The sequence below is a fragment of the Balaenoptera musculus genome, chromosome 17 (genome assembly GCF_009873245.2).
Source record: "Balaenoptera musculus isolate JJ_BM4_2016_0621 chromosome 17, mBalMus1.pri.v3, whole genome shotgun sequence".
Lineage (NCBI taxonomy): Eukaryota > Metazoa > Chordata > Mammalia > Artiodactyla > Balaenopteridae > Balaenoptera > Balaenoptera musculus.
In genome coordinates this window covers 31,154,843-31,178,534 of record NC_045801.1, presented here as the reverse complement: position 1 = coordinate 31,178,534, position 23,692 = coordinate 31,154,843, and the positions used below count along the sequence as shown (strand labels likewise).

The following is a 23,692-nucleotide window of genomic DNA, read 5'->3' as shown; positions in this document are numbered from 1 at the left end:
GGTTGAATCCATGGATGTGGAACCGCAGATACAGAGGAACCATGGATACGGAGGGCAGACTATAAGTTATAAACAGATTTTTGACTGCACAGAGGGTTGGTGTCCCTAAACCCTGCATTGCTATAGACAGTTTCTGTACATTATTTGCTATCCTTACAACTCTCTGAGACAGACATTATTGCTCCATTTTTTTAGAGAGTTAATTAATGCATCTCTAAATAAAGTAATTCGCTGTGGTAGATTAAATTCCTTGCTACTCCTCCCATTGACAGGTGGAGTTTAATTCCTTTCTCTTTAGTTTGGGCTGGCTTCAGTGGCTTGCTTGACCAATAGTATGTGACACAAGTGATGTTCTAGGACTTCTGAGGCTAGGTCATAAGAAACTTTGCAGCTTCTGCCCACAACTTCAAGGATAGTTGTTCTTGGAGCCCTGAGCTGACATAGCAGTCCAGCTGGAGCCACCATGTTATAAGGAAGCACAAGATATGCTAAACCAGCCTACAGTTGTTTCAGCCCCAGACTTCTGAGCCATCCCTGCTAAAATTCCAGTATCATGAAACAGAGATAAGCTGTCCACACTCCACCCAGACCAAATTCATGACCCACAAAATTCATGAGATAAAATAATAATAATAAGGTGATGATGGTGATAAATTGTTGTTTTAATCCAGAGCAGATAACTGGAACACTTACCAACTTCTAACACAGGGGTTCTGACTCTAAAGTCTGTGCTCTTAACCTCCCTGTAAACGTCAGCTGCCTGTGTTCCTGTTATGTTTCATTAAATTTATGATTTATAACCACAGGAATAAAACTGAATAAGTTAGATTTCTCTTATAAGAAAACAAAGCTAGAACCAATTTAAAATAACTCTGCCATCATGCTTCATTTTTATTCATTTGCCATGATCCAAAATGGCCTAATATTATATATCTGTTTCTTCAACTGTCTGCATTCTTCCCCAGAATATAAACTTCACGAGGACTTTGTTTTTTACTTTATAGCTTCCATAGCACCTGCAATCAGAGTCTGGCATGAGTAGGTGCTCAAGGAATATTTGTTGACTAAAGGAATGAATCAATGATTCACAGTGAAAAAAAGGCATAGATATTACTCTTTCTGTATAGAATGTAATTCTTCTGGAAAAATATGAAAGCCAGAATATTATAAAGATAATATAGTAAATATCTGGGTACCCTAAACCAGGAATTAACAAATGTTCAGATTATACCATGTTCACATCAGAGTTTTCTTTTCCTCTAAAGGAAATAAATTATTAGAGAGAAAGTTGAACCTGCCTATGTTTTCCTATTCGCCTTTCTCCTCTCCTAGAGGCAATACTATCACTATTCAACACGTAAATTCTTATGCTTTTACTATATATCATTGTGTGCACAAACAATATACCTGCTCGGCTCTGCCTTCAAAATAAAGTATATCAGAGCCCCAAGCCCCATTCACCTGTTCCTGCTACTTACCTAGTCCGCCTCCTGTCATCCTTTATCAGGGCTGCTGCAGCATCTTCCTAACTGCTCTTTGCTTTCTCTCTCACAGCGTCATCCCGACATACTCCATCTCTTCTTCACCTAGCAGCTAGACTGATCCTTCAAAAGCATACATCAGATCATGTAACTTCCCTCCTCCTAGCCCATGGGGGCTCCACTGCCACTGGAATAAAATCCGTAGTCCTTGCCCTGTTCACCAAGGCCCTGTATGATCCGCCCTCCAGCCTCCAGGCCTCCCGCTCTCAGCCTTGCCCCCCGTGCTGCAGGAGCACTGGCCTCCTTGCTGTTGAGGGAGCACGTCAAGCACATTTCCATCTCTGGGCTTTTGCGTTTGCTCGTGCTTCACTCTGGATGGCCCTTCCCACAGGCCTGTCTCTTGAGGCTCCATCAGATCACTGCCTGTGTTCAGGTTTTGTCCAAAAGTCATCTCCTGATGACGTGGGGAGACCATTCAATCTATAGTTGAATTGCCCTCATGGTCTCTTACCAGGTTTTATTTTTCTCCATAAAATGTACCACGACCTGACAGAATTTGCACATGTATGTATGTATATATGCATGCATTTATCCGTTTTTGCTGTCTATTCCTTCAGTAGATTATAAGCTTTTGTAAGGTCAGGGACCTTCTTTGATTTCATCTTTTTTGGACTTAGAATAATGGCTGACATAAAGTAGGTGCCCCCAAAATGTGTTGAATGAAGAAATATAGGAATATAGTGTTCTGTGTATATAATATATATGTATTTATATATATATATAATTTATATATATTTATATATATATTTATATATATATTTATATATAATTTATATATATATATAAATTATACATATAATACATATAATTTATATACACAGAACACTATATTCCATCCATCTATCTAGTCCAATCATTTTAACTGTGGTATGTTATTCCATACATTTTATTTATCTATTCCCCTCTTTTTAGATTGTGATTACTTTTAGTTTTCACTTTTCTAAACAATGCTGAAAGAAACATTTTTTAAAATATACTTTTCTTGTTTGTTTTTCATTGTAGGTGCATAACAGAATAAACATTTCTGAGTTTTTTCACCTAGCAGTTAAATTCATCTATAAAAGTAATTGCACAGAAATTAGTTTTTTGCTTACAGGATTAGTCTATCATCCACCAAATGTCCCTGTGCAAACGTAAAAGTCATTTTAGGAGTGGGGAGAAAAACAATGTCACAAAACTTTTTTTTAAAGAACAAGTTTAATATTCTACTTACCTTTTAAATCTCATACTTTTCTGACATCGTGCACTACTGATGAATATGTTCTGCTGTTAAAACTAGAATATAATGTTACCTCTGATTAAATTATTTCATTTTGATGTTATGTGCCTGCACGTTTGCGTGGTTGTGTGTGTGTATATATATATATATATATATATATATATATATATATATAGCAATATGATCATTTGAATTACTATGTTCCCAGTAGTTTAAGCAACCCTAATATTCCACTAAATCAGAGAGAAACTATTCAGAGAGTTTTGCATTTTGCTTGCTAAAGTTAAAAACAAGCCAATTTTGTTACAAAATTGTGAACTTTGTTAAACTAAAGAGGTGATGAGAAAAAACACCGGGAAACTCATTAAGAGCTTTAATACTAAGATATAATATAGACAATTTCCAGAAGAACTGGAGCTTTCAATATGCTTTGAAACAGCATATTTTACTGGATATCATACATTTTGACTGTGAAGCTATGAATGCAACTAAAACAGATAAGAAAAAATTGCTTTTTGGGGGTAATCATTTTGCCTTGCTCCTTGTTAAATAATTCCAGAAAGGAAAAAAAGCTGAGTTCAATTTACTTAATTTGTAATTTGTAACAATTTGGAGAGAAGTTAATCTAAATGTCAACATTTTAAAAAGTTTATCTGTGCTAAGAAAAATTATCAAGTAACTAGTGTTAGGGTTGAATGGCAATTATACCTCAATAAACCTGGAAAAATAGTTGGATTCAGGAAATATAATTTATTCATTTAGCAGTTATTTATTGCAGGCCTACTAGGAGTCAGGTGCTATTCCAGATACTCAGGATACAATTATGGATGAAATACTTGAGGTCTTTACTCCTTTGAGCTTACTAGTAGTAGGAGAGATAATAAACAAGGAGACTCATACCTAAATGAGATGATGCCCCACTATGAACTGACTCGTGCCGTGAAGCCCATAACACAGGGCAGTGTGGTTGAAAGTGAGTGCATCTGGGGGACAGAGAGGGGGTCAAAATTGCCGTAGCTCTGGTGTCCTGGGGGCACCTCTGAGAAGGTAACAGTTGAGCTAAGAGCTGCATGAGGCATCAATTATGCAGACATCCAGCGAAAGACTCTGCAGTCAAAGGAACAGCAAGTGAGAGCAAGTTTGCTGTGTGTGAAGACTGCAGAGGTCTGTGTGACTGAGGAAGTGAGGGAGAGGGGCAGAAAATATGGTTGGTGGGACAGCTAGGAGCCTTGGAGGCTTGGTAAGGAGCTGGATTTTAAGCTAGGAATTCCTAGGTATTCTAGGAAGCCACTGAAAAGGTTTAGCAGGGGAGTGGCATGGCAGATTTATGTGTGTGTGTGTTATACTAGACATACATAATACCTATTATATTATTATTAACAATTATTGACATACTAATTATAATAATATTGTAAGGAAGGCACCATTTTACCTCTCCCCTCTTAGGGTTTTTCAGCTCGGTCTAATAAATAAACTGACATCAGATAGATGAACAGGAGAAAACTTGTAAGTTTTACCTGACATGGGAGCCCTCGTGAGGAAATGAAGACCCAAAGAAGTGGCAAAACCTAAATCTTTTATACCAGCTTGAACAAAGAGAGGTGATTGTGGAGAAGCACCTAAAATATACAGGGAGGCTAAGAGAAGATAAGAATGATTTTTACAAGGTCTGTTTGCACAGAATTCTCTCAGCTTTGACTCCTGGTTGAAGAATGTTTCTTTTCTCTCTTGGTACAGGGAGGGGATCTTTCCCACGGGAGTTTTTATGTCCTGTTTTCGGGAAGAAAAGGGGAAATTGGAATATCCTTCTTGCATCGACTCTTTCTAAAGTGCCTCCAGCCCAAAACCATCCCTACACCAATATGGCACACCTTGGGGTGGCCCACTCTGCCATCCTTCAATATAATTAATAGTACAATATATAACATTTATTATATATAATATAATATGTATATGCTATATCTTTTTTTAACATCTTTATTGGAGTATAATTGCTTTACAATTTTGTGTTAGTTTCTGCTGTATAACAAAGTGAATCAGCTATACATACACATATGTCCCCATATCTCTTCCCTCTTGCGTCTCCCTCCCACCCTCCCTATCCCACCCCTCTAGGTGGTCACAAAGCACCAAGCTGATCTCCCTGTGCTATGCGGCTGCTTCCCACTAGCTATCTGTTTTACATTTGGTAGTGTATATATGTCCGTGCCACTCTCTTACTTTGTCCCAGCTTAGCCTTCCCCCTCCCCGTGTCCTCAAGTCCATTCTCTACGTCCGCGTCTTTATATATATGTTATATATTTCTATATTTTAATGACCTTTCTGGCTACTACCTGGAGAATGGATTGTAAGGGGCCACTAGTGGGTGAGGGTAACCACTGAAGAGGAGCACGGGCAGGGTTGCTAGTAGTTCAGAAGAAAAAAAATGCACTAGTGGATTAGCTGAGGGCAGAATTTCTCAACCCAGGCACTATTGGCATCTTGGGGCAACCACACAAGAATGGGTGTGCTGTGCACTGTAGGATATTTAGCAACGTCTCTGGCCTCTTCTCACTAGATATCAGTGTCATTGCCCACTTCCCTGCCCCAGGTGTTACCAAAAATATCTCCATACGTTGCCAAATGTCCCGGGGTGGGGTGGGGGGAACAAAATTGGCCCCAATTGAGAACTGAGAAGGGGATAGTATTGGAGATGGGGGACAGAAGCCATATTTAATATATATCTGGTGGTAGAGCATACGTGACCTACTGACTGATAAGATCTAGAAATTTCAGGAAAAAGAAGACATTGGTTCTTGTATATGACCCCCATTTGCCTGTAAATAATATTCTCATTGCAAATGATATTTATCTACAGTTCATTAATGCAGAACCTGAAGGGCTTTGTTTGGCAATGACGTCTTACTTGCTGGTTTTGTTGCTATTTACAGAGTCTACCTGAATATAGAATATAAAATTACTTACTAATCTGGGCTTGTCAGTTATTCAGTCAGGTCTTCTCCTTAATCACCCTCAGTCATGAGGACTTGTGATACTGTGAAAGGAAAGTACCTGTTCCTGATAAATATCAGTACATCTGCTTAATCATTTATAAAGGCCTGAATTATTCATGTATCTGTGTGTGACTATAAGTATGTTGGGGGCTTGTGGGTATGACTTTATGTCCCAGATGAAAAGCTAGTACTTCTTCTATATGTAGGATGTGGAGGAAGCAGGGGTAATCATAAAACTATGGAAAGTAGATACATTTTGACTCCAAATAATGGAAACTATCTCCCCATTCCTTCACTTCTCTGTCTGGTCCGCTGGAACCATCCCCTCTTAGCCACTGGGGTATGTGCCCCTATCAAATACCCTCTGTCTTCCATACACTCAGCAGCCCCAGATATGACAGCCACTCTCCATGTGACACATTTCCTCACCCTTCAGTGCTCTGATTACTGACTGCTTTGTAGGATGCCGTTAGGCACATCTGCATGACCAACCATATCCAATGGTTGGTCCTAAACGTGAAATTAAGCTCCAAAATCAGTCAGACGGATACAGAGTAAAGTGGGGCTTTACTTTGCTTATTCTGGATGTTACATCCATTTTCACTGTTCACGATCACATTGGCTTTTTTGAAATGCACATGGCATTTTTTTTTTCTCTCCAAGGAAAGAGTAAAAATAATTATGACTTTCTGGCTAAAAACTAAAACAGATACTATTTATAATGCTTTTGACATAAAATATATTAAAGTTAGTAATTATTGAAATTGGTAATAGCAAAACAAATAGCCACCATTTCATGGCTGCTGGTCACGTACCAGGCAGTGAGCTAGGCCCTTGCATAGGTTATTTCCAAATGGTATGATGTTTCTCTCAAATGCATATTATTATCATATATTTACAGATTTGGAAACTGGAACTGAGAGGTTCTGTAGTCTTGCTCAAATTTGCCTTGCAGGTTAGTAGCACTTCCAGGTTTCAAACATAATCTCTTTGGTTCAGGAGCTCAAATTCTCAACCACCTCACTCTCCTCCCTTTTTAAAATAAAAATAACACCATTGACTATTTGCATCCCACTCTGTTTCAGGGACTTTGTGAATATAATCTCAATTACTCCTCCCCACAGCCTAATAAAATGGGTGTCTTGTGCCTGTTTTATCACTAAAAAAAAATGAGGTTGAGCGAAGTTTCATAACTTACAGTTTTATCAGGACCTTACAATTTCAAGAGACAGAAGACCTAGGTATTAATAATTCATGTAAAGCCGAGGGGCAGAACTGGCTTCCATTGTGCCTGAGCCCAGAGGATGTAATCTCCCTCTCTCCATGTCTTTGCTGTGCTTTTCCTCTCTGTCGGCTGTTTTCACACACAGCCTTCTTCCCTGTGGAGGTGGCTGAATGGCCTCCAACTGCTGAAGGCTGACATCCTCTCCGCTTACCAGTCCTTAGCAGGCCAGCCATGCCTCTTTCTCTGAACTTCCTACACGTTTCTGGAATTGAATAGCATGTTCCTTGTTTGGCTGAGTCTGAATCCCGTCCTTCCCCTGGGGCAGGGAAGTAGGCTCAACACAACCCAAATCCACAGAGAGAAGTAGTCCATTGTACCTTCACCCCCCAGAAAGGGGGGATGACTGTGGGGTGAGCAAAACAAAACAACCACATAACATCTGTCCATCACATGTACCTGTGCTCCAGTAGTGCTTAGTGACATAGATAGGACTCAAATTCAGATCTGTAAGGCTCCAAAGCACTTTCTCTTACTCTTTACGCTGATCTTCATCTCCAGATAATTGTCTTTAAAAATCCATTGTGAGATAATTTCAAAATCTCCTGTACTTCTGTGAAAAAAAATGCCATTTTTTTAAAAGGAAATGACGTTTAAAAGCACCCGCATACTTGTGATATATCTCTTAAAAATAAGTCTGTCAACATAAGGGAAATATTATTTCTAGAAACTAGAGATTCTCTAAAGTTTAGGTAAAAAAATGCAATGATTTAGTGTCTAATTTCATGACAATTTTTGCATTGAATAAAATGTCCCTCATCACATCTCCAAAATAAAGGATATTTGGCATAGAATGGACTTTCTCCTCATCTTTCATTTTAAGGCTGCACTACTATTTTCTGTCTTTCCCAACAACAAAAACAGCCTTTATCATCATTTCAACAATCTTTATTTCAGTGTTTTTGACCTCACACTTTGAGGACAGTACTCTCCCCTTGGGAAAAATTAAGTAGAAAAGTGTAGGCAGAAATAAATAATGTAACCCAGTGGAAAGAGTACAGGATTAGGAATCAGGAATGAGGGACAGCAAATTAGTTCCTAACTTTCTGAGATGATCTCCTATAACCCTCTTACACAATCTCATTAATGGCTGTATTTTCACACTGGGTACAGTAGAGCTTTTCAAATTGGCCAGTAGATCAAAATTCATTCACTCAGACAAAAATGGATTGAGAATCTGTGGCAAAGTACTGTGGTAGATATGGTGAAAGTTACAAGATGGTTCTTCAAGGGAATCTGTTGTCATTCCCTAAAATGCATTGATTATCTAATAGGTACATGACACTGTGCTAGAAGAGGGGACCTTAAAGATATACAGAAAAGCTCTAAGGGGCTTATAGTCTACCTGGAGAGATATGGGCAAAAAGAAAGATAAATATACAAGGCAGCATATACAGTGTGCCATGTGAATAGAAGTGCTTTAGGCGTTTAACTTCTGGTGAGCAGTTCAGACCATTAGGGACTGTCCACACATACCTTGTAATATGGGTGAATCTAATTATTTCCATGAATATCAGCATAAAGGTAGATGCAGGCAGTCAAGGTAGGTACACAAGGACCAGATTGTTGACCAAGTATATCCAAATCCAGAGTGGATTATATAAGGAAAGGAAAGGGGGAATCCACCACAAACAAAGAAAGGATCATAACATTCATGTGTTATAGTGTTATAATATACAGGAGGCACTAATTTATATCAACATGTGTTGTAAATGAAAAATACATGTTGATTCAATATGCAAAAACAGAATGCAAAATATATCTCATTAATAATTTTTATACTGACCACCTTTTGAAACAATACAATATTTTGGATACATTGGGTAAAATATTATAAAAATTAGTTATTTTGATGTGGCCTTTAGGAAATTTAAACATATATGGCTTATATTATATGGCTATTGGAGAGCAGTATTTAACTTGACCAGATGAGGAACTGAGGATGCTTTTTATGAATCCCATTTTCTACCAGTTCTCAATTCCAAGTTGTAAGCAAGCTCTAGATACCTTTATTCTAAAGCCTGGTCACTAGTTACAAAATGTGTTGGGGGAATTGTGTGAGAAAACTAATATTTATTGAGCACCTACTCTTTTCTGGGCTGCCATATGAAGTTGGAGTTTTTATCCTCCGTTCAAAGGAAGCTCATTCAGATGAAGTAACTTGTCCTGGGTCCAGAGAGCACAAATAGCAGAATCAAACTCAGGACCTTCTCATTCCAAAATAGATGCTTGTCTATATGCTATGTTATATGCCCCAAGTTCTGCTACCAAACCAGTGCTGCCTGAGTCCTAGAGTGTTAGGAAGTCAGCAAGGTATTTACATATTTACACCAAGGTATTTACAGAGACAAAGAGTAAGGGCTTTGGAGTCCAACCTGGGATTCTCAGCCTGAGTCTGCTGCTTTGTAGCTGGGCAAATTATTTAACTACTCTGAGATTCAGTTTTATCATCTGTAAAGTACGGATGAGAGTAATGCTGTTCTCACAGGTTTGTTCTAAATGTTAAACCAAATTATATTTATTAAGTACTTAGTGCCCATCCCACAGTTAGGATTCAATAAATGATGGCAGTATGTTTAAGATACAGGGCCAGGGATAAGCATGTTGGTTCAGGCCCTATAGCTTGTCTGATAGGTATGAAATTAGATTAGCACTGCTCTGGTGCCCTTAACTTGCCAGCCATGTGACCTTGGGCCAGTTACACCTCTGTGCCTCAGTCCCCACCTACATATGAATTGGGTTTAATAAGGGTCCCATCCCCACTGTTGTTGGGATGATTAAATGAGATAATGCATGAAAGTTGCTTAGAACCCCACCTGGAGCAAAATAATGGAAAATGATAGTTGCATTGTTGCTTTTACTGTTGTTAATATTCAGGAGACATTTGTTTTTCAAAATTGTATTTATATGTATATATTTATTTATTCTTTTAGCTTTTTAACTGTTTTTGTTCTATTTCCTGATATTTGCTTTTAAATTTAGGGGTTCTAAACCACTGTGCTTTCTGAATTTATTCCTTTTAGACTCTTCCCATGCAGCTAAGGGATGCATGCGCTAGCCTTTAATAGTCACTACCCACCCCACCTCAACCAGCTTCTTACTTTCCATGCAAACATTGTGGGTTTTTTCTTGGAAATCCCACTGGCAGAGGGGAGAAATCACTTTTTTTTTTTCCACTGCTGAATCCTCAGAACCTAGCAAAATGCCACATTCAATAAATTTGTCAAATGAATGAGAAACCAGGTAGCCATGTCTATTAGATTAATCATAAAAATAAAGATTTAGATAGAGTTCTAATTAGGTTCTGCACATAGAATTCTCCTATGAATAACGTCTTTGAGAATTTGTGAATCTGTAAATCAGCGATTGTGTTCTGGATAGTTGAAAACGCTGGATAAGTGAGGTTTTACTGTGGCTGATATTATTTGGGGGCATGAATAAAATTTAACTCATTTTAAATAAGTTGACCTTTTTATTTCATCTTCAATAAAATGGAGAAAAGATCTGCTCTCTCTGTCATAGAGGGGATTCATAGTGGTGCCCCTCATCAATGGAACTGCGTTTTCAAAATGGACAACAGTTGTAGAAACTTTAGTGTATTGTCTAGATTATAGATTTATAACTTACTGGTTTATTCTTATATGCTCACCCTCCAAAAGCTGGTTGAATAGGTTCTGCTCTGAAGATAGGAGTGCAACATTTCCTGGACGGCTGTGCTCAGGCATGCCATATGGACCACTGCACAGTTTGTCCTTAATACTAATAAATGTTGCAACCCCCAATTAAATTGTGTTTTTTTTTTTCTTTACATGCTGAAATCACTGCTGATTTCAATAATGAAGAATTATACGGTATGTAGTTAGGAGTAAAAGAGCATTCTTTTCTAGTTCTGGGTGATAGAACAACTTCCAACTCATTAAAATTTTACTGTTAAATTTTGAGGCATGTACCTAAAACATATCGGGGCACTGATGAGTAGATTACATACTATCCACAGTTTCTGCTCTCATTTGTTTCTTTTCAAGGAGGCACAGGATTTGGTCTGTAGTTTTTACCTCTTTGGATAAAGGCAGATAAAAAATAATATTGAAAAGAATATCTGGCAGTTGGAATTTTTAAATAATAATAAATAATATACATAAATAAATAATATAATATATAATATAATAAAATCAAAGTTTATGTTTCATCTTAGAAAAACATAGTAAAATAGAAAGCAGTGCCAAATTGAAATTAAAATATCAAGTATAACATGTTAACCTAGATGATCAGAATTTTTCACCAGTTGATATTCTCAGGTTAAATGTATAAAGGTAGTTAGTACCCTCCCATTCATAACATTTTCCCAGCGCGACTGTCAACTATTGTTTACTTTTATAGCTGAGCTCGGACTTTAAACATCTGTTAAATACATTCATTCCTTGTTTGAATTTTTTAAAAAGAAAGTATCATCTGAAAATGTAATTCCAAAATTCTTGTAGAAAATTTATGTATACACATACACACACACAGACACTTACACTCACACCATCTATACATATCACACAGATGTTAGAATTAGGATAATTTAATATAAATCACAGTATTTTAGAACAAATATAAAATACTTTAGATATGACCTTGGGCAATAGCCATTAAGAATTCAAGGAGAGTTCTTTTTCTGATGTTTCTAAATCCTTTGTCTTAATGAGTCTACCAACAGAGCCCTTTATTTATAGGGAATTAAACGGAAACCACTAAAGCAGTCCTGATAATATCCACCCGCTTTCCTATTATTAAAGAGCCTTACAGCACAGTGGAGTAGACAAACACTCTAATCTCACCTGTTTTATTTCTAGTATAACGTCATGGGCTCGTGACAAGTTTGTAGTCACTTAAGAGGCTTATTTAGGCACTCAATACCCAAGTAAGTGAACCCTGAATCATTATAAGACATACTAACAACAAAGAAGTAAAAAATACCACGAGGCCTACCTGCTAAATTATGAGTCCGTCCAAACATGAGCATTTTCTAGTGCCAGGCAAATCCACTGGCAGGATACTGAGCCTAGCAGCCTGCTGCCCATAGTTTGGGAACCGCTCATTATTAACTGGTCATGTTTCAGGGCAGCCCCCCCGCCCCCAGATGGCATCACATCCAGCCGGAGCTAAAAGACCAGCCTTATTGCTGTGTCTGGTCCTTATGTGCCCTCTCCCCATTTTTGCCAAGGCGTAGGACATCCGCCTTCATTTCTGTCCATGTCCATTATCCATTGCCTTTTTTAGACTTCACTTACCTTTTAAGTTTACTCTAGATGTCCACTTAATCAGATCTTACCTGAATAAAAATGTTAGGGACAGAAAGAAAAGATACACATGCTTGTTAGTTCACAGCTTAGCACTACTCAGATTGCAAAGGCTCGGGAAGAATTTCCACCTGTGGCAAGTCATATCTTACTATTTCTCTAAAAGTACAATAAAAATGTAGCTCCTCCTGAAAGGGAGTGGCAAAAGTAGATTTTTGTTGTTGTTGGGCTGGGTTTAGTTCTACCTTACAAGCAAGTTGGCCTTAATTTCTCCTGGGTTATGGGTGTTAGTGAACAGAGGTGGTTTTGGGTGGCCTCGGCTTGAAGCAGGATTTCGGTTCCCAGCCAGAGACTGAAGCCACCGGACCACCAGACCACCAGGGACCAGCGGCCAGTGACAAGGCCCTGGCCTGTCAGCTTTGTAGAAATGAATTTCCACATAGAGATGGAAAGTAGTGAAGCAAGTAAAGTGTTCATTAGGAGGAAAAAGAGTACAGTATGTGTGGAAAGACACACGGGAGGGCTCAGAGAGAGTCTCGCCCTCGTGGTAGTTTGAATCACTTTTATGGGGCATTTCTTCCAGGCTTCCTTTGGCCAATCATCTTGCTTTGCCTGGTTCTGAGTCTGTATTTGGTATATTTCAGGGTCCTCCCCTGTGTGCATGCGCATCTCTTAGCCAAGGTGGATTCTAGCGAAGAGGCCTGTGGGTAGTTGACATCACTTACTGTGGGGTGACGCCCTCTCCCTTTTGATCTCCAAGGAGCCTTTCTGTGCATGTGTAGTCGGGAAGGTCTCCTTGACTTTGAGAATGAGAAATATGTGGTCCTTTATCTCTTATTTGGGCAGGGCCCAGCCTCCTCTCTTGAAGGATGGCTTTGTGACAGTCTTCTTCTGCAGCCCAAGCAGGCGGATACAAGTGAAAAGCGTGAGTGTGATGAGAGGTGGCCCTTCACTGTTACCCTCTAGAAACTGGCAAGGTGGACACCTTCGTGTGTCCAAATGTGGTTCCTTAACAGATTGATTTGTCGTCTGAGGAAGCTGCTCTAACTCATTTCTTTTTTTTTTTTTTTTTAATGTTACTTCTTTTTTTTTTTAAATTATCTATTTTTTTATTTTTGGCTGTGTTGGGTCTTCGTTTCTGTGCGAGGGCTTTCTCTAGTTGCGGCAAGCGGGGGCCACTCTTCATCGCGGTGCGCGGGCCTCTCACTATCGCGGCCTCTCTTGTTGCGGAGCACAGGCTCCAGACGCGCAGGCTCAGTAATTGTGGCTCACGGGCCTAGTTGCTCCGCGGCATGTGGGATCCTCCCAGACCAGGGCTCGGACCCCTGTCCCCTGCATTGGCAGGCAGATTCTCAACCACTGCGACATCAGGGAAGCCCTCTAACTCATTTCTACTTCTCTTCACAAGTCTAGGTGTGGCAATGCCCTGGGGCTTTCCTATTTCCTGGCTTCTCTGAATCCACAGGGAGCTTCTTCACTTTGAAATTGAATTTTTATAGTGATCTCTGGTAGCAGCAGTCTAAGTTTTCATCCCATCCCCAACATATCCTTTAAATAACATATGTTTGACTCTTTCTGCTACTTCTATTTGTTAGGATGCTAGGTAATTTACACCTAAGGACTGTGTTTACAGATTTTTAATATATTATCATCATCGACATCCAAGATTTTGAAAAAACATTAAAAGTTAAATGTTTCTTTGAAGGCATCTTAAACTTTTTTAGGGTATTAATTTGACAGTAATTGAGGCTTATCTTTGCTAATGCTGCACATTAAATTACAAAATCTACCTTATCTAAGTATTTCTCTTTTAATACTGAGGAAGAATGTTCAGGTGGTATGAAGGGTTTTACCTAAAGTAATGTAATAAAGTGAGGGAAATGGGATACAGTGGTCAACAGGTCAGTGTTTGGAGTCTTTAAGGACAGAGTTCAAATCCCAGTCTGCCATTTACTAGCTATTTGACCTTGAGCAAATTCCACAACCTTGCCAATTTCCCATTCTTTCTTCTGTTAAGTGGAAATATGAATAGTAGCTACCTCACAGGCACCACTGTGAGAGTAAGTAATGCATTGAGGGCATTTGCCACAATGCCTAGAGCATAGTAAGAACACAATGAATTAAAGTGAAAGCGGTGTCCACGTCAGTATTATTGCATTCTTTGACGGTTGAAAGTCTGATATGGACACTATCTCTAAATCGCTTGTTTGTTTGTTTTGTATGCTACGCCGAAATTTCACCGGAGCACTACCTATCATTTACTAACACATCTTATTGTGTCGTTTAAATGATATGCCACAAAGAAAAATACACTTATGGAAGCATATTTCTCACATACATAACCGAAGAGCAATTGCGTGTAACACCCGCCTTCTTTGTACTCACTGAATGGCATGTTCTTTAGGGAATAACAGCTTGCTGTGTGGACTTTAGGGTCTCCTTTTTCCTCGGATGCTTTTCCACATGCCAGCCCCTCCCCCCAGCAGCCGGGCCCCTGGTGGAGGTGTGGGCGGAGCTTGCGAGACATCAAGTCCCGGGCTCACAGGTAACACAACGCTCGTCGGATCCGCCTGGGCTCCCACACAGCTATAAGGTTGCCTGCTCTCCCGCACCGAAATGACGAAGGACCAAAACAGCCCAGGGTTAGGTGAGATCTACCAGCTCCATCTGTTGTTACTTCCTCTGTTATTATGAAGAAAACGTTTCCTAGTTCCATTAGCAAATGAAATCACATCTCTGATTTCTGTGCAAGTGGGAAATCAAATCTTTGTGTTTATGGGACCAAACAGAGGGATTTCTGTGGCTGTTTCCTGGCAAAATGGGACCATGAACAAGGCAGGCAGCCAAAGGCATAGGTATTAAAGAAAGGGAAAACCTTCTGACATGCTTGGTTTGCTGTATCCATTACTTCTGATCCCTTTCAAAACCATAGTGCTTTGTAATTTTTTAATGCTATTTTTCTAATTTTACCTTAGCACTACCAGTCATTGACTAGCACCTCTTACTGATGGGTTAAACGATTTTAAATGGCGTGGGGAGATAATCATACTTTCTGTTCTCCATTAAAAGTATCTTAAGCATTTAATTTTAGTATGTTGTATTTAGCTTAATACATTATTTAAAATCATTTTAAAATAATTACTTGAGAAAACGAGTCATGAAGAATTGTATTTTTCTGAGAATAATAGTTTTTCAAGCACTTTGTTTTTTAAACTAACAATGGTGTCGGTCTAGCAACATAGAATATCTTTTGAATAGTCTCAATTTTCAACTGTTTATGGGCAGTGGTAGATGCCCATGTGATCTTTTACAACATCTGACATAGCAAAGGTACAGAAACTTGTCTTTCATCCCGAGAAATAAACTAACTCCCTTTACTCACTAATCCTTTTTTTTAAGTCTTTATTTAATTTGTTACAATATTGCTTCTTTTTTTTTTTTTTTATGTTTTGGTGTTTTGGCAGTGAGGCACATGGGACTCTAGCTCCCTGACCAGGGATCGAACCTGCACCCCCTGCATTGGAAGGCAAAATCTTAACCACTGGACCGCAAGGGAAGTCCCTAATCCCTTTTTTAAACTATAAGATTATGTTTTCTTTTTCTTCGTTTCTGTAAGATGTGGACTACAGCATTAGTAGTTTTTAACATCATTCAAGTATCAAAATTATATTATTTTACGTAATTAAAGCTATTTTTTCCTTCTGATATGGAGTTTACAGATGGGTAGGTGGGAAAAAACATAATTTTTGAAACTTGAGTATTTAACCAGATTACTTAATTAGCACTTTGCTGCCTGGTTTGACAATTAAAGTTGACCACGAATTTGCATCTTGGAAGCAAGAAAACCACAATTTTCTGGAAACTTAATTAAAAAATATAGATTTTTGCCTGCATTATAGAAATATTTTAGGGGTTGAAATTTCCTAATTAAGAATTAACCTGCTTCAACAGATGTTTCCCTTTTGACCAGTTTCACTCTTTGTTTAATAATGAGAAAAACTGGCAGTTCTTCTTGCCTTCCTTCCATCAATATTTAAATGAGGAAAACCATCCAAAGTTCTGAGGCAAAAGCAGGCAGCTACATAGAATGCTTTAGTTGCAAAACCAGTAGAGATATTCAGAAACCTTAACAAAATTATTTCTTTAGAAATAACCCCAGATGTACCACCACTTATACTAGAAAATGATGTTCATCGTTTAATATGGGCCACTATTCTGTGTGCCTTACATGTATTAACACAATTATCACAACCACTCCTGTGAGCTTGGTGTTGTTATTATTCCTATTGTACTGATTAGGATACTGAAGTAAAAAAAGTAAATAAGTTTCTCAGCATCACACATTTACTAATGGTGGCAGTAGAGTCCATAGTAGCTTGGTAATAGATTTTTAAAAAATTAAAACAAATCCAATTCAAGATTAATTTTTTAAAATTCCACTTATATTTTCTTCATTAGATATTCAAATTACAAAATATATGCTATGGATACAAATCAAATAGCACAAAAATGTATGAAGAAAAAAATTCTGCCATGTCCCCTTTCTGAACCTACTCTCCTGACAGTAGAGAATATCTCCCTGCAGTTTTCTTCATGCTTAAGCAACAAACACGTGCACTCTCCCACATGCATGCATGTTTTTAAACAAACATAAAAGCATCCTATAAACATTACTTTGAAATTTGGTATTTCACCAAATTACACGTCACGGTAGAGTCATGCTTCATGCCAGTAGAGTTACAGCTCAGCTTTACGATGGTGCATAATATTTCATGGGATGAATGAACCATAATTTATTCATGTTATGATGGATGTTCAGATAAGTGAATGATCAATTGCCTAAGTGTTTGAAGTAGACACCTGACAGAAAGAGTGAGATGAGCCAGGTGCTTTAACCAAAGGTAGGGTCTGATTATGAGAACGTTTTTCATAATACTGCAATTTCTTAGCGATTACTTGATCAAAATTATGCCTGGCTATATCCCAAGTACACACTTCTTAAAATGCTCCCCATTGCCTTAAAGACTATAATTGATCTCATCATCTTTGTCTCTATGTAGTATCTTAGTTTAGATTCTTTGAAGCAAACCAGAAGGACTTAGGACATGGGAAAATTGAAATGTCTATACCTGTTAAATTTTTGCTGATGGGAAAAGTAAAAACACTAATTCATTGCAGTTCTAAATTTTGGTTTGAAAAGAAAAAGACAAAAGCAATCAATCAAAACAATAACGAAGGATAGGCAACTCTGAAATAAACACATTGCCTGGGATATTCTCCATAAGAATATGCTTTCCATGGCCGACTGAACAGCAGTACACTGTATACAACAACCCTTTAAGGTCCTTGTCTCCTGTGGCGCCAGTCATATTTCGTGTAGAATGAAATAGGCATCTTTAAGCCACCTGAGTACCCCTTGAGCATAGGAGAGTTAGTCCTTAAATACTTTTATGTTTCCATTTTATAGAGCCCTGAAAGAGAGTTTTTTTTCTCTTTGAGTTTGAAAACAAAGCAAATCTTCTACAGTGATTAGTACTTCCTTTTTGTGCCTCAGAAAAATGATTCCTCATTTCTTATTTCTCAAGAACAAGCAGCTCATCAAGTTATCTGCTTGACTTTTCCTGCTTCTGGAACTGAAGCAAGTTTGCTTATCTAGCAGTATTCTGTAAAGCAGCAAAGAGTGACATTCAGTACTGTCCCCGTCATAAATTGGGAAACAAGAGAGACTATAACACACTCTTTGTGCTCCTGTGGAACCCATCAAAGCTAGAGATGTGGAGCCTGACTCAATTCACATCTTAAATGTCTGAAAGAAATTTTGCATTGTGTTTATCTGCTCAGGGTTTAGTGCAAAAAATACATATATGCCCTTGAGGTGATGACAAGAACGCGGTCATCTGAGAGTGGGAGTTTTCACGTCGATACTCTGAGCGTTCTGTTCTGGACCATCTGGAATCTAGGGCTACATCTCAGTGCATGACATTGGAAATCTTACAAGTGCTTACACTGGCTCTAATATATATATTATTCATACACATGAATTCTACCCACTTAGAAACAAAAACTTATCCAGAAACTGCATCATGGTAGTTGTTCTTTAAATATACACTATTCAGAATAAAGGATTTGTTCTTATAATTTTGACCTGTTGAGAAATTATGTGTATAGTCATTCCCTTCAAAGCCAGTTCAGTTTCAAAGCAATTTATATGATTGTTTTTAATTCAGAATAATAGGAATGTTTTTCTTTTTGTTTTTTACATATTGGTTTTGATGATGCTGAAGTATGCTCGTTGGAATATTAATGATTTAAAAATAGCACAAAGAGACAAAGCTTTATATACTATAAAATTTTAATTGTTTTCCAGAAGTGCTCATATCTGTTGAGACTAGCAATAAAAATTTTAAATATTGTACATATATCTGTAATTTAGTTCAACATAGATTTCTTTAGCTTTTTTTTTTGCAAGGCATTTGACTTTTTGTTATAAGAAGATTCAAAAATGAATAAAACGCAATTCTAGCTCTCCAGATTTTCCTGGTTAGTGGGTGAAACTCAGAGTTAAATGTGTAAATATTAATATGGTATAACATCAGGAAGGCTGCTATGTGCTCAAACAGTGGGGCGTTAAAAACACGAGGCCATGAGGTGATTTGGGGAAAGAGAGCATACTTGACTAAATGCCCACTGTGTACTCATTTCGGGGTCCCGGAGTCTGGCAAATATTTCAAAACATTTCATGTGTAAAGCACGGACCAAAGTCTAGCTCCTTACTCCATCTGCATTTGGTTTCTTTCTAGTAGGGTCATGTGTGTAATGAAAGACACAGGAAAAGGATGTGGCTTATTCTTCAATGGTAATTTTAAAATGGTAGAAGATGGGTGCTGAACCCCACTGATATTCAAAAGAGAAGCGTGATATTAGCTGAATTTTTTGTTCTCTTGCGGCTTGTTAAATTTGTGAAATGCATGTAAATATGAACTTAAAGACAGCAGTGTTTTAAATCTACTCTATAAACATGACAGCAAACCAAAATGTTGATGTTAAATTAACTATTCGTTTATATACATATTTATATATTGTTTATATTTACTGTGTATATATATTAAATATACTATGCTCATAAATATAAAAGAGAAACTTTAACAGGAAAATTTTTCCATATTTTGTTATCTTTACAAAAAAGAATATTTAGGCCACTCAGTATCTATAGACACCTTTTCTTTCTATTACATCCAAGTACGTCATGGAATAATTCTGAAAACACTGCCACCCTCTCTACTTGATATTGGACTTGTTCTTTTAAATTGGTCAACAATTTACTGCTCCTGGCATTTCACTTTTTGAGAAGCATTTTAAGTTAATTGCCTACTTTAATGGGGACATATTAGCAATCTCTTCCCTAGCTTTTTATTGTTTATTTTGAAACTTAATGAAAACCCTTTTCGGGCTTGTTTTTATGTGTAATCCAATTTAGAGTGATAAAAATTTTGAAAGCCTGTTTAAATAACATAAACTGAAATATAGGTAATTTTAGTGAGTCTACAGTGCTCTAGGGTTAAATTGAAACTTTTTAACGTGATGTAAAGCCCCCTGTGTTATATGCACCCTAATCTCTCCCTCCTGTCCATAGGCAAACCCATATATTGAAAATTGCTTCAAATGTGTTTTTCTCTTTCTCAGCTCAGTGTTTTTGCATGGGCTTACCTCTGCCCAGAATGTCCTTTCTTGGACTGTCCACTTTGTGGCTTTTTAGTACTTCTTCAAGTGTCTGGTAAATGTGCCTCCCCCTTGGAGGTCCTTCCCATCTCCAGGCAGTGCTGTTCAGTTTGAGCTGTCCCAGGCCGAGTTTGCCCTTCTGTTGCTGCACATAATCACATTGGTGCGATCACATCACCTTTCCATCTCTCTCTCCCATTCACCTGGGAAAACTCAATTCTTCTTTGTATTCCCAGGGCTCAGCACGGTACCTTGCCCTCCATGTTGGGTGATTTAAGGCTACAGTGTATGTGCCATTTTGAAAGTGATCATCTTTTTGATGATCAAGTAGCTCTCAAATGCTATATACTGTTCTTCCATCAATGCGAAGGCGCTTTAAATTGAGTGCTGATTTTCTTTGATTATGAACTATAAGCAGTGGGAATCATGTTGTTTAAATCCTCTTCTTTCTTAGTCCAGCCTTTCATTCAGGCCCTCATTATATCTCATACAAACTATTTCAGGATCTTCCTAACTAGTCTTCCCTACCATCAGTCCCCTTCTCTGTCATCCAGCCTAGATATCATTACGAGAGCTAACTTCCTGAAAACATATCTGGTCATTCCTGTTCTTAAAACCCCCTGGGCACACCCTATCATAATACATAATCCAGGCCCAGAATCTAAGACTGTAGCCTGGCAACAGTATGAGATCTGGGACACATCATGTTTTGTTCAACATTATATATACCCCAGCACCTAGCACAGTGATTGGCATGTCTTACAATGCATGTGCTATCTTAGGATAACCTATTACATCAAATCTAAGATGTCAGTGATCACAAAACACAGCGTTATTTTATGTACCACTAAGGGAAAAGAAATCTGCAAATTCTAATATGGCACAACTGTTTCTTTCTTATATGCTTTTGAATTTTTATTTTATTCTTCCTGAAAGACTTTTGAGACTTCTTCAGATAAAAGCAGGTTATTATTATTTATCATTCTGGTACATAAATAAAAAACAAGATGTAAGCAAAATAAATGGGCTAAGTTTATTCTTACCACTTTGCAATGAAAGCCTGACTTTTCTGCATCTCTTACCACCTCAGAGTCATTGACATTTGTGTTCTGTTCCACATAATATCGTTCTCTGTTTCATCAAGAGTATTAGTGATGAAGCATGTCTTAGAAGAGTTATTTTATTCCACCCACTTTGCAAGTTCTTATGTGCATTCATATGTAGTGACAAGATCCTAACTGCCAGCTGTCCAGCTGCGTCCTGATTTCAGAGGTGTTGTCAAAAGGTTAGAACGGTAAGGTACGTCTCACAATTGATGAACAAAGTGAATTATGCACGGGCTGAATGCATGCTATTATTATAATGCTCCCAACCTACCTTTTCAGTCTCCTCTCCCCACCACTCAATCCCACACACTGTTTCTCTGAACTGAGAGACTTTGTGAATGGGAGGAGATCCTTTTGCAACTCTGTGCTGTTGCATTCATTCCTATTCACTCAGCATGAAATTGACTTCTCTTCTCTGTTCTCAAACTCAGACTAGCTCTTCGTGATCCAATTTAAATGCCATCTCCAAGCCTGCCTTCCTCACTACCCCAGGTAGACTTTGTTTCTGCCTCTCCAGTACCCTCTGAGCAGTTTGTATACACTCATTTGAACACTTCTCACATTTGTTTCTGATGACATGGTTAAGGATAAAGACCAAACATGTGGTATTTTTCTTTGTCCTCTTACTGTTGCACACAGTTATATTTCAGTGAAACTTGAATAAATATAGTTTGGTATATCTCATTCCTTTATTTGACTGTGGAATGGTATGAAGTGAGAGAATGTTGTTCCAGAGTTTCCCTGGGAGGACTTGTGATACCAATGCTCTTATATGACTGGTACCCTTAGTCCAGTATTTTGCTTTAGATAGAATATCTAAATTCTGCATTGGTCAAGACCTACATTTTACAAAACAAACAAAAACTCACTAATCCAATATTTGTGTACATTTCGTCAGAATTGTACAACCTATTTGCTAAACATCATTTATACATTCACAATTTTTATACTACAATTAACCAGAGATCAGAGTCTGAAAAAGACAAAAAACAATTTTAGAACCTTTAAGAGCAAATTTAAATTCTCAGTTGAAACATTGTGTATTGATAAAAAAAACATTAGCCAGGGTCCAATGCCTGTTCTTTAAAAGTGTCTCCTCATTTCATTAACAAGTATCAAAACGAAGAGTCTATGTCCAAATCCCTAATGTTAGCCATGAGTCATTCTACAATATATATATAGATGTTAACGTGACTCAAAGAGATACTGACAAAGGAACAGGTGATGACCTTCTGGAACAGTTACTGAAAATATTGTCTGTTCCAGCCTGCATCAGTCACATGGGATACTGGATAGAAATGCAGTATGGGGCCTCAGCTTCTGATTCCCTGGATTCTGGGTAATTTTTATAGGCACAGAAGCTTGAGAATATGTGATTTTAGATTCTGATCCATTGAATCTGATACCACAGAAGATATATTTACTGTTTACCTGGTAATCCTAGACTAATTCCCGAATTCCAATAGGGACTTTTTCTTCTGGGCTGTAAAAGTCAGCACTCTTAGGTCCCATAATTAAAAAACTTTGAAAAATATTTTCTAGAATATTTTCATCATTAACCTTTCACTATGAAATGCTGTAAGCATAATGCCATTTCACTCCAGTCTATATACATGGGGAGTTAATAACTCACTGTGAATACAGATGGAAGAAAGAACTAAAAAAGATCATTTTGTATTGTATGCTTTCCAGAGGAAATGATCTGTGATACAGAATTAAACAGAAAACTTTTAAAACAATTCTGAGTCACTGCACACACTTAGAAAGAGATCTGAGTCATCATAGGTCACCCAGAGGATGTTGCCTAACTGGGAATAGAATGTACGTGTTGTCCTGCATACCTTACCCACTTCCTCCTTCCTCTGATGATTCTTAATCTAGTCATTGCGTCATATGATCGTGCTCCTGTGAAACAGTGTGAACAGCTTTTCAGTAAGGATTTTCTGGGCTTCTTCTAGTATATTCAGCAGAAGCAAAATAAGCATTACTCACTAAAAAAAAAAAAAAAAAAGACATTGGGTTATTTACACAGTAGGAACTGGAAAAAATAAATAATTGAATTTGAATACATCTAGCACTATTGTCTGACTTTGTTTCTATTGATAGGATAATTATGTTGGAAATTGTTTAATAGCATCACATTGTAGTTTGGAGGAAAGAGACAGATTGACTCCATCTCTAAGAGGTATTGTGAGGTTTTTTTCCTCCACATCACAATTTCACCTTCATTTTTTTTCTCCACACCGCAATTTCACCTGCATTTTTCTTTGCATTTACATCTATCCATCATAAACTCCATAACAGTAAATTAGTCAGCTGTTTGATTACCTCTGGAGCCTACTTAATCCCTCTGCCCAGCCGCTCCTTTACTTAGATTCTTAGCAGAGTCCCATGTCAACCAGGGATGGCAGATAAATGGAGACTCAAGAATCCAAGAGACCACATAAATAAACGTTGTGAGTGTGTATATGTGTGTGTGTGTGTGTGTGTGTGTGTTCCTGTAAATTGCAGTTATACTTATTGTAAGCATTTTATACAAAAATGCAT

General features: G+C 37.8%; 1 protein-coding gene across 5 annotated transcripts in view; it reads left to right on the top strand.

The window, feature by feature from the left end:
• The window catches only part of OXR1 (oxidation resistance 1), a 458,944-nt gene that overhangs the window by 138,226 nt on the left and 297,026 nt on the right, over window positions 1-23,692 (top strand). Inside the window, exon 1 of one of the 5 annotated variants that reach the window (XM_036830018.1) lies at window positions 14,952-14,967. The exons of the other annotated variants lie outside the window; for them this stretch is intronic. The gene's annotated coding sequence lies outside the window, so the exon portion shown is untranslated. Of the gene's footprint in view, window positions 1-14,951; window positions 14,968-23,692 lie in introns of those variants that run through there. 5 annotated transcript variants of the gene reach the window in all.